At 42.5% G+C, this 14,251-nt stretch overlaps 1 protein-coding gene across 3 annotated transcripts in view; it reads right to left on the bottom strand.

Moving 5' to 3' along the window:
• LOC134207622 (SET domain-containing protein SmydA-8) overlaps positions 1-14,251 on the bottom strand; it is a 234,830-nt gene that overhangs the window by 112,756 nt on the left and 107,823 nt on the right. The window lies entirely within an intron of this gene.

Genomic DNA, 14,251 nt, shown 5'->3' with positions numbered 1-14,251 from the left:
CATCAATCCGTCGCACAGTGTTTTATTTCGTCATTTTCACGATCGAAATTCAAAACTCGAAAAGTGTTTATTTTGGAAATAGGGTTTCTTCACAGAAGTTTCAAGATATTTAGGGCGCATCTTTTGATAAAAACAGTTTGATGATTAATCCCCCTAAAAGTGAGTTGAGAAAATTATTTTGCACCAGAATGAGATAGACACGTAGTGTCTTGCGAAAAGATTGTAGCAAATGTTAATACGAGCAACTTTGCTGAACAACCCAAGTTTCTATCTCTTATATATAACAAACTTAAGTCGTTTTATGTAAAACCCCAATAAAATCTTATTTTTCATTCTAACTCTTTCAATGATTTTTCCCATTTCCGTCTCTTCTACAAAGTTGTTAAACAAGCAAAATTACATGTTTTGCTGAACATTGTAACATTTCATCTCACATACAACAAAAAGTTATCGTTAAATTATACATATTTTTAGAGGTTTCTCCACTTGTGATTACTTTCTTAATTGCAAAAAGTCGCAAATTTCTTCACGATATGCTGAAAATCGCTTATTTCATTTTTATACTGACATTGAAAACTTTTGTCGACAAGAGTCTTCTCGAATGCTGTGTTAAAAATATGTAAACCTATGAACAATCATAATATTTGAATAACTTTTGTTTTTTAAGAGATAGAAAGTTACAATGTTCAGCAAAAACATGTAATTTTACTGGTTTGACAACTTTGTAGAAGAAACGGAAAATGTGAAAAATCATTAGAGTTAGTTTAATTTAAGAGAATGATTTTAAGGGGATTTCCACATAAAATCATTCTTTTAACTTAAACTAACTCTAATGATTTTTCACATTTTCCGTCTCTTCTACAAAGTTGTCAAACCATTAAAATTACATGTTTTTGCTGAACATTGTAACTTTCTATCTCTTATAAAACAAAAGTTATTCAAATATTATGATTTTCTTAGGTTTACAAGTTTTTAACACACCATTCGAGAAGACTCTTGTCGACAAAAGTTTTCAATGTCAGTATAAAATGAAATAAGCGATTTTCTGCATATCGTGAAGAAATTTGCGACTTTTGCAATTAAGGGAGTAATCACAAGTGGAGAAACATCTAAAAATATGTATAATTTAACGATAACTTTGTTGTATGTGAGATGGAATGTTACAATGTTCAGCAAAAACATGTAATTTTGCTTGTTTAACAACTTTGTAGAAGAGACGGAAAATGGGAAAAATCATTGGAAAGAGTTAGAATGAAAAATAAGATTTTAATGGGGTTTTTACTTAAAACGACTTAAGTTTGTTATATATAAGAGATAGAAACTCGGGATGTTCAGCAAAGTTGCTCGTATTAACATTTGCTACAACTTTGCGGAAGACACTACGTGTCTATCTCATTCTGGTGGAAAAATAATTTTCTCAACTCACTTTTAGGGGGATTAATCATCAAACTGTTTTTATCGGAAGATGCGCTCCTAAATATCTTGAAACTTCTGTGAACAAACCCTATATCCAAAATCAACACTTTTCGAGTTTTTGAATTTCGATCGTGAAAATGACGAAATAAAACACTGTGCGTCGTGGAGTTCCTCGAGGTCCACAAGTATGAGTACTACACTCATGACCACCCCGGCACGAAGCCGCTCAAGGCTTTGCTGCGAGGACTTCACGACATGAAGGAGGAAGAGCTCCAAGCAGAGCTTGAAAGTTGCGGACTGAAGCCAGTAGCCGTCCACAAGATCGCTCGTCACGACAAGGCGAGGAAATATCGCGACCAGCTTTACCTGATCCATCTGGAGCACGGCTCCACTACCTGGAAGGACCTGAAGCTGGTTGGCGTTATAAATTACACCGTCGTTGACTGGGAGCGATATCGGCCAGTGCACCGCGATGTCACGCAATGCACCAACTGCTTCAATTTCGGGCACGGCACCAGAAACTGCCGCATGAAGCCGCGCTGCAACAAGTGTGGCGAACCGCATCCGACTGACGAGTGCGACAAAATGGAGGTGGCCGATCCCAAGTGCGCCAACTGTGGCGACAAACATCGGGCCACCACAAAGGGCTGCCCAAAGCGAGCCGAGTTCCTGGAAATCCGGAAGAAGGCTTCCACCAGGACCATTCCGAAGAAAAACCGTGTTCCTGTAATCAACGAGGTGAACTTTCCAGCTATCCCGGCTCCCCGTCGTGTGATTCCAATACTCCCACCGCTACAGCCGCACAAGCGACTGGCAGCGGTAGCTGCATCGGTCCAAGCTCCAGCATCGTCGGCACCATCCACCAGCGAATGGCCCCGCTTCCTCCTCCTGGGTTCCGTCGGCAGTCGGAAAACGAAGCCGTCCCACCAGAAGAATCTGCCCGCTGTACACTCCGGAGCAACTGATGCCGATCTTCGCGCAGCTCGCCACTCGACTGCGCGGCTGCAAACCCGATTCGACCAGGTCTTCACACTTGGCATGTTCATCATTGAAAATGGCTGCTAGGGTGGGCCTGGTCAACTGGAACGCTTGCTCGCTAAAGAGCAAAACAATCGAGCTGAAGGATTTCCTTGAGGAGAAGGAAATAGACGTGGCGTTCATCACCGAAACGCACCTAAAAGACTTCCGCATCGTGCGACTCGACCGGCCGACCAGGGGAGGTGGTGTGGCCATCGCTCTTCGCTACAACATCAACTGTCGTCTGCTTCCAAGCTTCCAGCTCAGTGTCATCGAGGCCATCGGTGTCGAAATCACCACTTCGGTCGGCACAATCGCGCTCATCGCGGCGTACTGTCCAACGCAAGCCAAAGCCGGCGATGGATCATCGGCTGCCCTTCGGAGGACATCATCAAACTGACGCGGAGGCTAGGCCAGTATATAATAGCCGGCAACTTGAATGCCAAACACCAAACCCGGGGAAACAGTCGCGGCAATCGAAACGGCACCATATCGAGCAACGACATGGAGGAAGGCAACTACAAGATCCTGAGCCCGGATTCCCCACTTGGCTGAGTCGGTCCGGTGCCCACGCAACGCTCGACCTCTACGTAACAAACCTGAGTGACCACGTCTCGCAGCCGGTTGTATACCAGGAGCTCAGTTCGGATCACTATCCGGTGGTGGCGGAACTGGGCTCCTCGGTCAATCGGCACCAGCAGTTACGGCGGAACTACCACCGAGTGAACTGGCAGCGTTTCCAGCAGTGCGTCGATAACACCGTCGACTACGAGGTGCGTCCGGAGACGCCGGAAAGTATCGACCGCCAGCTGTGCGCTATCGAGGAGGCGATCACGGCGGCCCGAGAGCAACACGTACCGACGGCTCGGCAGGTAAGCAACTCCTTAAACATCGATACACTCACCAAAGATTTGATTCGATTGCGGAATGTCACTCGCAGGCAGTTTCAGCGTACTGGACTGCCTGAGCTTAAGGCACGCTGCAATCGAATCACAAAAGTTATCAAAGGCCAGAATGGTGGACCTCAAAAATAACGACTTCTCGAATAAGATCCGCACTCTCCCAGATTATGCTAAGCCGTTCTGGAAAATGACCAAAATTCTAAAATCCAAGCCTCGGCCCATTCCACCTTTGATCCCACTAGACAATAATGGCTCTAAGGATCGCTTGATAACTCCTGCAGAGAAGGTCGCTGAAATAGGTCGTCACTTCGTCAGCTCACACAATCTTGGGCAGAACATCGTCAGTCCACACGAAGCAGCCGTCAACGAGCATGCTAACAACATCCATTTGATTCCCAACGACTTCTCGGAGGAGTTGGAGATCTCAGCTGACGAATTGACGGCCTATATCAAATCGTCGAAGAACATGAAGGCCCCAGGCTTCGACAGCATCCTGAATCTCGAGCTCAAACACATGAGTGCTCCGTTCTTTGAGCACCTCTCGCTGATCTTTAATCAGTGTCTCCGGCTTAGCTACTTCCCATCGTCCTGGAAGTCAGCGAAAGTCATCCCCATCCGGAAGCCTGGGAAGGATCCTTCCTCCCCCAAAAGTTATCGACCCATCAGCCTTCTCTCAGGGTTATCCAAGCTATTCGAAAAAGCTATTCACCATCGGTTACTTGAGTCTGCCGAAAATCTCAACATCCTACTCGAGGAACAGTTTGGTTTCCGACGCGGTCGGTCAACTGTACACCAACTGACTCGAGTTACCAACGTCCTCAGACGGAACAAGTTTGTCTCGAAAACATCCGCCATGGCCTTACTCGATGTCGAGAAGGCATTTGACAATGTATGGCATGATGGCCTGGTGTACAAACTACAACGCTACAATCTTCCCAGCTACCTGGTGAAAATCATCAACAATTACCTGTCGGCAAGGACATTCCGGGTCTCAATCAGCGGAGCGAGTTCCAATGCGCACAACATCGTCGCAGGCGTCCCCAGGGCAGTATCCTCGGCCCCTGCTTTTCAATCTGTTCACCTCCGACATGCCAGAACCTCCAGAAGGCGGCATTCTGTCTCTGTTCGCAGATGACACATCCATCGTCTACAACGGTAGAGTGATCAGAGCGCTAGTGGCAAAACTCCAACGAGGCCTGGATGCCCTGACAGAGTACCTCACCAGCTGGAAGATCTGTATCAACGCGGCGAAGACCCAGGTCATCATTTTCCCCACTCCAAATCCCCTAAACTTGTTCCGCCTGGGGACTGTAAAATCATCCTCAATGGCACGACTGTGGAATGGGCCAATGAGGCCGACTACCTTGGCTTGACCCTCGACAGCAAGCTTATTTTCAGGCAACAGGTTGACAAAACGGTGACAAAGTGTAACGTCTTGTTGAAACTACTGTACCCTTTGATCAACCGCCGGTCGTCATTGTCCCTGAAAAATAAGCTTGCTGTCTACAAGCAAATCATCCTCCCTGTGATCGAATATGGCATGCCGGTCTGGGAGAGCTGCGCTAAAACCCACCACCTCAAACTTCAACGGGTCCAAAACAAATTCCTGAGGATGATCCTCAACACCCCTCCCAGGACAAGAACATCCGAAGTCCACCGTCTGGCCGGAATAAAAACCTTACATGAACGCTTTGGTGAGTGTAAAGAAAAGTTTAGGGTCCGTTGCTTGCACTCGGACCAAGAAGCGCTTAGGGCGCTAGTTCCAATCTAGGTTATCAAATTTTTATTGTAAATATTAGTGTACATAGTAGTTAGGTTATCAAATTTAAAAAACGAACAGTGGGTAATGTCTGTGACATAACCGCTAAGTGGACGTAGGACTTGACTTGACCATGCATGTAAAAATACATATTTTGCTCAGCATTATTACACGTTTTGTTACCAATCTAGAGAAAAAATATCAAAATGGAAAGCTATCAATCGATTTTTCATCTAATGTTGATTTTTTTTATGAATAAGACCATTGAACATCGTTTGCTCACTGCTAGTCGTGGGTAATTAAAGTGACAAAACATTTCAAAATTATTATTTTCCGCCTTTTCGATGAATAATACCATTGTAAATCAGCTGATGGCTACACCTTTACATTTATCAATAAAGCGAATGATTTCTTCATTATAGCATTGCAACTTAAGCCGATGTTCCACCTCTTTGATGAATACATCGCAAAACATTTGTTGGTTCTACCTTTACGTTGACCAACCAAGCAAAAATGATTTGTCACATATATAGTATATTAACAACATGGTCCACTTCGAGAATCCCCATATATTGGGCAACAGACAGCACATTCACACCATCTTGGGTTACCAAAGATGACTAACGCCTAAAAATGATTGAGGGGTGCGATAATTGCAAATATTAAACTAATTTTACAATTTTTGAAAATTTTAATTACATTTTTCAACATTTCATTTTTAAACTAAGATTCCAAAATGGGATCATGTGATCATTTCTAGCACATTATTTCGACATGTTATGCTGCACATTGAATTATACGTTTAAGCACCCCTCGCAATGTCTCTTCACTACATTGCTTGTCTTTTGTGATACCGCGACGCTACTGCGTTACCTCTTCAAATTAGCTAGAGTGGTAATAGTGGTAATAGAGTATACTTGCTGAAACACAAAATCACGTGAACCAAGAATATTCAAAAGCTTTATACCAACGTTTGAAAGTTACACAAAATTCAGTAGCTATTTACCTATTTACATCAACAAATAAATCAAATTTTAAATTGAAATATTTAGACTCAAAACAGTGACAATTTTTGAAATTCTAATGGAGAAATTTCAAAAAATTTCGTTGAGATCTTAGAATAAGAAACGCATTTTCTTTTGTCGTGAGCGAGGAAGACAGAATTTTGTAACAATTCATCGCCATGAACGCGAATTAATAAAATTGTCACGCAAACGCTCTCTAATTAGTTGATTGTACTACATTTTCAAAATGATTCTATTGCGAAAAACTCTTTAGTAAGTATATTAGTGGTTCTGAAAAGATCCATTCACAATGTTAGATGTAAATTTCCTCTTGAGCGGTTCAACTGGGAGTTTATGATTGTTTAAAACATTATGAATCGATGTCTGCAGGAATACCAAACGCTTAACCGCTGCTGCCATCGGCCGAGAAAACTTGATCAGTAGTGTTGTAGTCGACACTCTATCGTCACACACCGCCGTGCCGCGCTTACTGTTGGCTTCTCGACAATGCCGGGCTGAAAATGCCGATGATGCTGACCTGAGAATGCTGACGATTCTGCCTTGCTCTTAAAAAGGCTTTAGGTTTGCGAATGCGTGGCTGAGACGATGATGCAACCGTTCAAAAATTCCGACGCGAAAAATTCGCGCTGCGCTATTTTATGCCTTCTTAGCAGACCTAGCGTGAGCTCATTCGTTGACGTCTGCACCAATCAGAACGTGGTAATGGAATGATGCAAGAATGATGCGGTACCCATATTTATAGGTTCTTTTGTAAACAAAGATTCAAACGACAATTTGACGAGTCTGATAGCTCTCCCACGCAAACCAACATCATCAATAGGTAGCGGAAACCTTCACCTACCTATTGATGGTGTTGGTTTGCGTGGGAGAGCTATCAGATTCGTCAAATCGTCGTTTGAATCTATGTTTACAAAAGCAGATAAGTCGTTTTGAAAATTTTGTCTTGACTTGATCAGTGTTGTCATTGACAGTCTATCGTCACACCGCCCGCCGCCGAGCCGCGCTTACTGTCCGGTAGGCTTCTCCTTTGTGCGGTGGCCTCGACGTTGACAATGCCGGACCGAAAATGCCGATGATGCTGACGATTCTGCCTTGCTCTTGAGAAAACTTAAGTTTGCGATAGCGTGGCTGAGACGATGGAGCAACACTTCAAAAGTTCTGGCGATGCTGTGGTTGCTTTGCCTGTTCTTGTCAGATCTCAGGGTCAGATTGAGAGGAAAAAAATCGTGCTGCGCTTTTTTATGCCTTCCTGACCTAGCGAGAGCTCATTCGCTGACGTCTGCACCAATCAGAGCGTGGCAATGGAATGATGCAAGAATGATGCGGTACTCATATTTATAGGTTCTCGTGAATTCAATATTTTACTTTGAAAACAGTTTTGGGCCTATTGAAACAAGTTTTCGGATATTATCAAGCATGAATATGAAAGGCAGACTTGAAAGCTGTTGATTGAATGGTTAACTGCAGAAAACTGTTCAATAGGGCAAAAGCTATTAACGTTTGAAATCTTTCAACACAGCGTAACGCGGTCGATTTTAAAAATTTGAAATGACACCCGGTATAGTAAAGAGAGACGTAAGTCCTACGTCAAAAACACACTAGCGCCTACTGAAGGCCGTCATGATACAATATATTTCAAAAATCAAGTAGAAACATAAAAATAATTATAATAATAATAATTAAAATTGAAGTTGGAGGGCCAAGCCGGCCGATCACTGTACATGTCAAAAATAATTGTAGAACAAAAAATATGTAAATAAAGAAGAATTTTACTACTACTACCCAAGTACAATTTCTATCCCGAAGTGTATTGAAAGCATTGATATTGATCTCTATTATTGGCTCTCTGAAGAACCGTTTGTTTTTTGGACATACATGCTGCATCATGTGGCTTTTCTTCAGCCTGTTTCGGCTCAGCACCGATGCCGGCCGGTCTCGGCTCGACTCTGCTGCTGCTGCCGGTATCTGCTCAGCATTGCTGCTTTGTCGGGTCTGTAGGGTGGACTGCTGATGTACTGGCTAGGTTTCGGCTGACGATGGTCGCTTCGATGGTGTCGAGCCGAAAAAGCGGTCGGTGCAGACTTCATTCCCTGGTAAAAGGTGTGAGTGCTGTTCAATCGATGATGCGGTTGCTTCGCTTGTCCCGGTCAGAATGAAAGGAAAAAATCGCGTTGCGCTATTTTATGGCTTCTCGGCAGACCCAGTGGCTGCTCATTCGCTGGTGTCTGCACCAATCAGAACGTGGTAATGGAATGATGCAAGAATTATGCGGTACCCATATTTATAGGTTCCCTTGAGCTCAATGTTTTTCATTGAAAACAATTTCATGCCTATTGAAACAAGTTTTTCGGGTCTTATCAAGCATGGACATGAAAGGCATACTTGAAATCTGTCGATTGAGGGGCTTACCGCAGAAATTCGTCCACTGAGACGAACGCTATTAATGTTTAAAATCTTTCAACACAGCGTAACGCGGTCGATTTGAATATTTTGAAATGACACCCGGTATAGTAAAGAGAGACGTAAGTCCTACGTCAAAATATTAACAAATTAGTCCTATGATACCGAAGTCTAATTCTTAATACTGCTTAAGGGTTACGAAAAGTGAAGCAGGATTCTTTGTTAAATTTTGATTAATTAAAATCAGATAATAAAATAGTTTTAATTTAAATAACATTTTCAGATCAGGTACTTATTAGTGTCGCTGGTAATTTACTATGGAATGTGCTGTTTGATGATCGGCAAAAATAGAATATTACAATTTTATTCCTCGATTTCTATACGGGCGATTCGTACCGTGCGAATCAAAACCGCGTGAATTCAAAAATCCGCGTTAAAATTGTTTTTTCAGCTATTGATTTTTTCATACACGCCGGTTCACGTCGCCGCCGCCGCCGCCGATAAAAGCCAACGGAGCTCCGCCGTGAGGCCGCCGCCGGGGCGAAAGTGACCACTACGCCGCCGCCGCCGATTATATGACATTATCGTACTGTATTCCGCCGTAAGAATCCAAGCATAGCATTGGCCTTAGCGATGGTAATTGATAAATGTTCCGCTTACTGTCGAGAACGATTCCAAGGTCTTTGATCGATGTAACCCTCTGAAGCGCTGTGTGATTCAGACAATAGTCATAGGTTATAGAAGAAGATCGGCAACGAGTGAATGTTATGGCTTTGCATTTAGTCGGGTGCATCTGCGTACCCTTGATCTTGCATCAGTTTGCTACATTTACAATATCAGTATGTAAAGCACAACAGTCTACGAGCGATTTAATGGCATGGTAGGGGAAGGTGGGTAGACTTGATCCCCGGGGAGACTTGATCACCCCCTGTTTTATCGAAAACTAAAGTAGTTTTGTTCTAGCGTATTTTTTAGTATAGATCCTCTAGGCAAATGACCTTTATGTGGTGAGTTATTTTTTGGATTGACAGCCTTATTAATTCTGCAGGGCGGTTTATATGTTTTGACCTTCCTAAAGATTTTTTTATTGGCCACGCAAATATTGAACAACTTTTATAACAATGACCAAATTCTTTCGTATCTCACAGCAACAAGCCATAAATACGCTTATTGATCTGTACTGATGAAAATATCAACATTCCATCAAAGTGTTAGGATATTTGGATTTGAAGTTATTGCCTCAATATGTGGACACTTGCAGTGTTGTAAAATGTCATTTGCATTCGTTTATATAATTTTCCCAGAACTTTTTCCAGAAGGTAGCTATCAGTTTATGATGTATGACGGACTTATAGCGCTTTAATGTGCCTACAACATTGTCTAACAAGACATTGATGTAAATATGTAATCTGGGGCGTGGGAGGCAAAATGTCATTCAAATGACATTATGTCAAATGACACGTGACATTTTGTAGAGTTTTCACTCTCCAGCCTCAGATGTTATATTTAGAGCAATGTACCCTTGGACAAAAATATAGCCCTACTCAAGCGTTATGAGTACATTAATAATTATGGAATAAATTTGGCTTCTAAAGAAAGTTATGAACAAATTAGCCAAATGACATGCAGATGACATTTTACAAGCCTGGACACTTGATCCCCCGTTAGTCACCCATACAAAGATTTGGCGAAAAAATTCAAAAAAATTAAAAACCTTTCTTAGGCTTCTAATTTTTTGTAGATTTGACGGATTTGATGAAGGGTTTGCTGGAAAAATTATTCGTTGCGTAGATCTCATAGAAAATGGAGCAAGTCTCCCCAAATTTAAAAATTGCATGTGCTGTCGAATTCAATAACAAAAGTCGTTCAAGTATACGCACAGCAATTCGATAATTTCGCGTATTTTGAAGGGAAAATATTTTAAAAATCTGAGAGCACCTTTCTAATTTTATCAGAGCAAGTTCTTGGAGAGGGATCAATTTCCCCCAAATATTTTCAAAGTCGATTTTTGACAGCACTCCAAAAAATCGATTGTGTATCAATAACAACAATAATTTAAGGACTGTCATACATCAGTAAAGTTAAATACTATATTTCTTAGAGAGTACGTGTGGAAATCGCGTATGTTTCTTTATTTTTGGTTGTGATACATCGGAAATCAGAAAAGGGGATCAAGTCTACCCAGTCTCCCCTATATTTTTAAATCGTCCGCATAAAGCTGTTTTCCGGAGCTCAGGTTGTTACACAGACCATTTACGAAAAGAATAAAGATGAGCGGACCTAGAATACTGCCCTGCGGTACTCCAGAGGGAATGTCAGAGACACCAGACTTGGCGCCATGTACTTTGACGAAAGCCTTGCGACAAGTACGATTTTGACCACCGAATGATCAAAGTAGGTAAGCCAAGTCGGTCAAGTTTTTCTATCGCTAGTGGATGTGGCACCTTGTCAAACGCCTTTGAAAAGTCAAAATAAATAGCGTCGACCTAGCTACGGTTCTACAATCCGTCTTTTTTTTTTTTTTTTTTTGTACAGGGGAGAATGCATTTACAGACTAATCCAGTACACGTGCATTGTAGTTGCCAAACTATCACACGGAAGTGTACTGGAGTGTCGGACTCGACCATACCGGTAATACCGACTAAACTCCCTTGGGCTCCACCATCGTTTCCCCCAGGAACTACCTCCCAGTACTACTTCTGGGGGATGGCAGTACTAAACGTACTCGCTCAGTATCGCTCACACAGGCACCCGTCCCATGCGTGACTGACTTGGGTGCTCGCACCCCATTCACACCATTTGAGTCTTACTTGGATGCTCTCCCAGGCGCTCCGCTGCCATGCCTCGAGGTGTCAATAGCGGTAACTGCCTGGGCCTACAGATATTACGCTACGACACTCTGGCCTCAGCACGAGCAGATCAATCACACCACTGCCGAAGCAGACCACACGCTACCAGAGGGACACTCCCCATGCACCACATGTGCACAACTGTAGGTGTACAACCCCCTGCTACCCTGCCGCCGAAGCAGCTTCACCAAAGACCATTCGCTCCATGTGACCCTTATTCGGGTGCTCACTCTAACACTCCACTGCCATGCCTCGAGGTGTCGATAGCTACCTCGACTCCTACCTCAGCATGTGCAGTCCATACTCAGACTTCTGCTGCGCTTCGAGGTGACAATAGCGGCGACACGCTATGACACTCCTGCCTCAGCACAACCAGATCACTCACTCCCTGCCGAAGCAGCTCACTCGCTACCCTACCGAAGTAGGGACACTCCCCATGCCAATTGGCACTCCCTGGGCTTGTGCTTTTGAAGCGGCACACAGTCGCTTTGATAGAGTCTGATTACGGGCACTTGTGGTTTTTTGGGAGGGATTTTAGCAGAGCCCACTGCTAAATCCCACCACGCCCTAGGCAGTTCTCCCTGACTCACAGACAGCTGGGGAGGGGTCGTCAAGCCCTTGGACATGGTCCATGCTGTCCTTGCTGCCCCCAATTCGTCTAGCACTGTATGAGTGAATGCCATTAGGCTGGATGTCGTCGGGCGCTTTTTTATGAACCCATGTTGATACTCGGATATGATAGACTGTACTCTCAAAACTTTGGCGAAACAGTTAAAGATTGATATCGGACGGTAGCTCTCTACACTATGTATGTTACCGGATTTGTACACAGGAACGATCGAAGCAAGCTTCCAAGCTTCCGAGAAAACACTTTGGCTTATAGATGGATTGAAAATTGAAGCAATGGCCATTGCCAGATGAAGCATATTGTTCGATGAAAGTGGGCGGTAAGTGAACGGGTCCCGGTCCTTTTGCTGTGTCAAGCGAGCTGAGAGCTTCAGAAATATCTGCATTGCTAAAAGTGACTTGAGGAAGCCGGACGGAATACTACGGAAGACTTTCGATGTAGTTTTGATCCAACGGAGGAGGATTGTCGTAAGATGAGCGGAAGAAGCTGGCAAACAAATTTGCTGTTGCGTCAGGTGATCGGGAGGAAAGCGTACGATAAGTGACGTCAACAGGGATATTGTTCAACCACTTTTGTCTGATTTACTAGGAAAACCAGAAACGTCCGGTTTTTTATACATCGATGACATTTTCACTGCTAAGTCAAGATTTATCTAGCTCTTGTCAAAATTAAATAGTTTCCGCCTAGTTCATATGACAATTATCTTCTTTGCATTATACAGCTTCTATTCTCATGTCTAGTAAAGTCTAGACCCAACAAAATTGAAAGCTGATGAAGAGCTTATTTAATTAAAAATAGGCTTTTCAGCTAAAAAGTAGCTTGTTCAGCCAAAATTGTTTGTTCCACCCAAAAAATCTGTACGTTGTTTCCACCTAAAAACAGGTAGATTTTTCTTACCTGAAATCATGTAACATTAACCAGATTTTCCGGTAGAATGCTCCAAGAGTTCATGAAAGAATTTCTACGGACATTCTTGTTGGCTTATTTGAGAGATTACTAGAGAGAGAGAGAGTGAGAGAGTGAGAAAGTGAGAGCGAGTGTGTGTGTGTGTGTGTGAGAGAGAGAGAGAGAGAGAGAGAGAGAGAGAGAGAGAGAGAGAGAGAGAGAGAGAGATTCCCCTGATTCCCCTCAAAAATTAACTGCACTGATGAAAATAAAAATTTCAATAAAATAATTACTTTCATTTATAGGCAGAAGGCAGGAGCAATTAAAGATGCACAATCAGCAATAGTGTTAATATCCATTTAAGATTAGAAAATTTCGCTGTATTGCATGTAAATGATTTAAAAAAGTCCGCAAAAAAAAACCCAAAGGAATGTTTAAATAAACTTTATCTTATTCTTTGTTTTTCATTTTCTGAGAAATTATTTTATTAAACTTGACATAGACTCGGAGTTTGGAATCAAAACATTAAATATTTTTTCGTTGACGTATTAGCAGTACCTCCTCTATTTTAGTACGGTTACTGCTCCTTGACTTGTTTCTTATTGTTGTGATTTTTTTCAGCATTAAGCACACATGTTAGCAAAAATAAGCAAGAAATTGGTGCTATATTTCTTTTTTGAAAAAACAAGACAGTTCCCCTAAAATAGCACATTTTGCCCAAGTCTGAAAATTTTATGAATAGAAGTTTAAAACTTCAAAAACTATCATCAAAAAGAAATCTATAAATTCCCTACAGTTGCTTGAGTAAATAAGGGCTTAATAGTTAGAAACAAAGCAATTCTTTTTATGTATTTTATTATTAGCTCTGTTTCCAGAAGTTTTAAATAATAATAAAGAAGTAAAGTCAATGTCAACTTCTCTCCACGAACAGCCTAGATAGCCGTGTGGTGTCGCGGCTGGTTATCTGGCTAAGAATAACATTACGGATTGCCTGTTCCAGTGGTAAAAGTCCACCATACAGGTGACCCCTAATTCTCGGTGTGATACGGCCGTGCCTACGAATGAATGGTTAGGGGGGTCTAATAAGAACCTAACCGCAAACGGAGCCTGTGAAGCACCAGGGCCCCCTTCACAGTATTTTAGCCCTCGCTGCGCTAACTGGAGCTATGGCGTAGTTGACTTTTTACTTCTCCGAGATAATCGGCTACTCTTATTCAACCTCATCGTGAGGTTAAATAAGAGTGGGGTTATGAATATGTGTTTTAATTAGTTTTCAACAATTTGTCACCTATATGGATTCGCATTATGCGTTTTTTAAAATGTGCTTTGTGCATGTTACCTATACGGATTCGCATTATGCGTATTTTCAC

The sequence above is a fragment of the Armigeres subalbatus genome, chromosome 1 (genome assembly GCF_024139115.2).
Source record: "Armigeres subalbatus isolate Guangzhou_Male chromosome 1, GZ_Asu_2, whole genome shotgun sequence".
Taxonomy (NCBI): domain Eukaryota; kingdom Metazoa; phylum Arthropoda; class Insecta; order Diptera; family Culicidae; genus Armigeres; species Armigeres subalbatus.
This window is presented reverse-complemented; position numbering and strand designations above follow the sequence as displayed.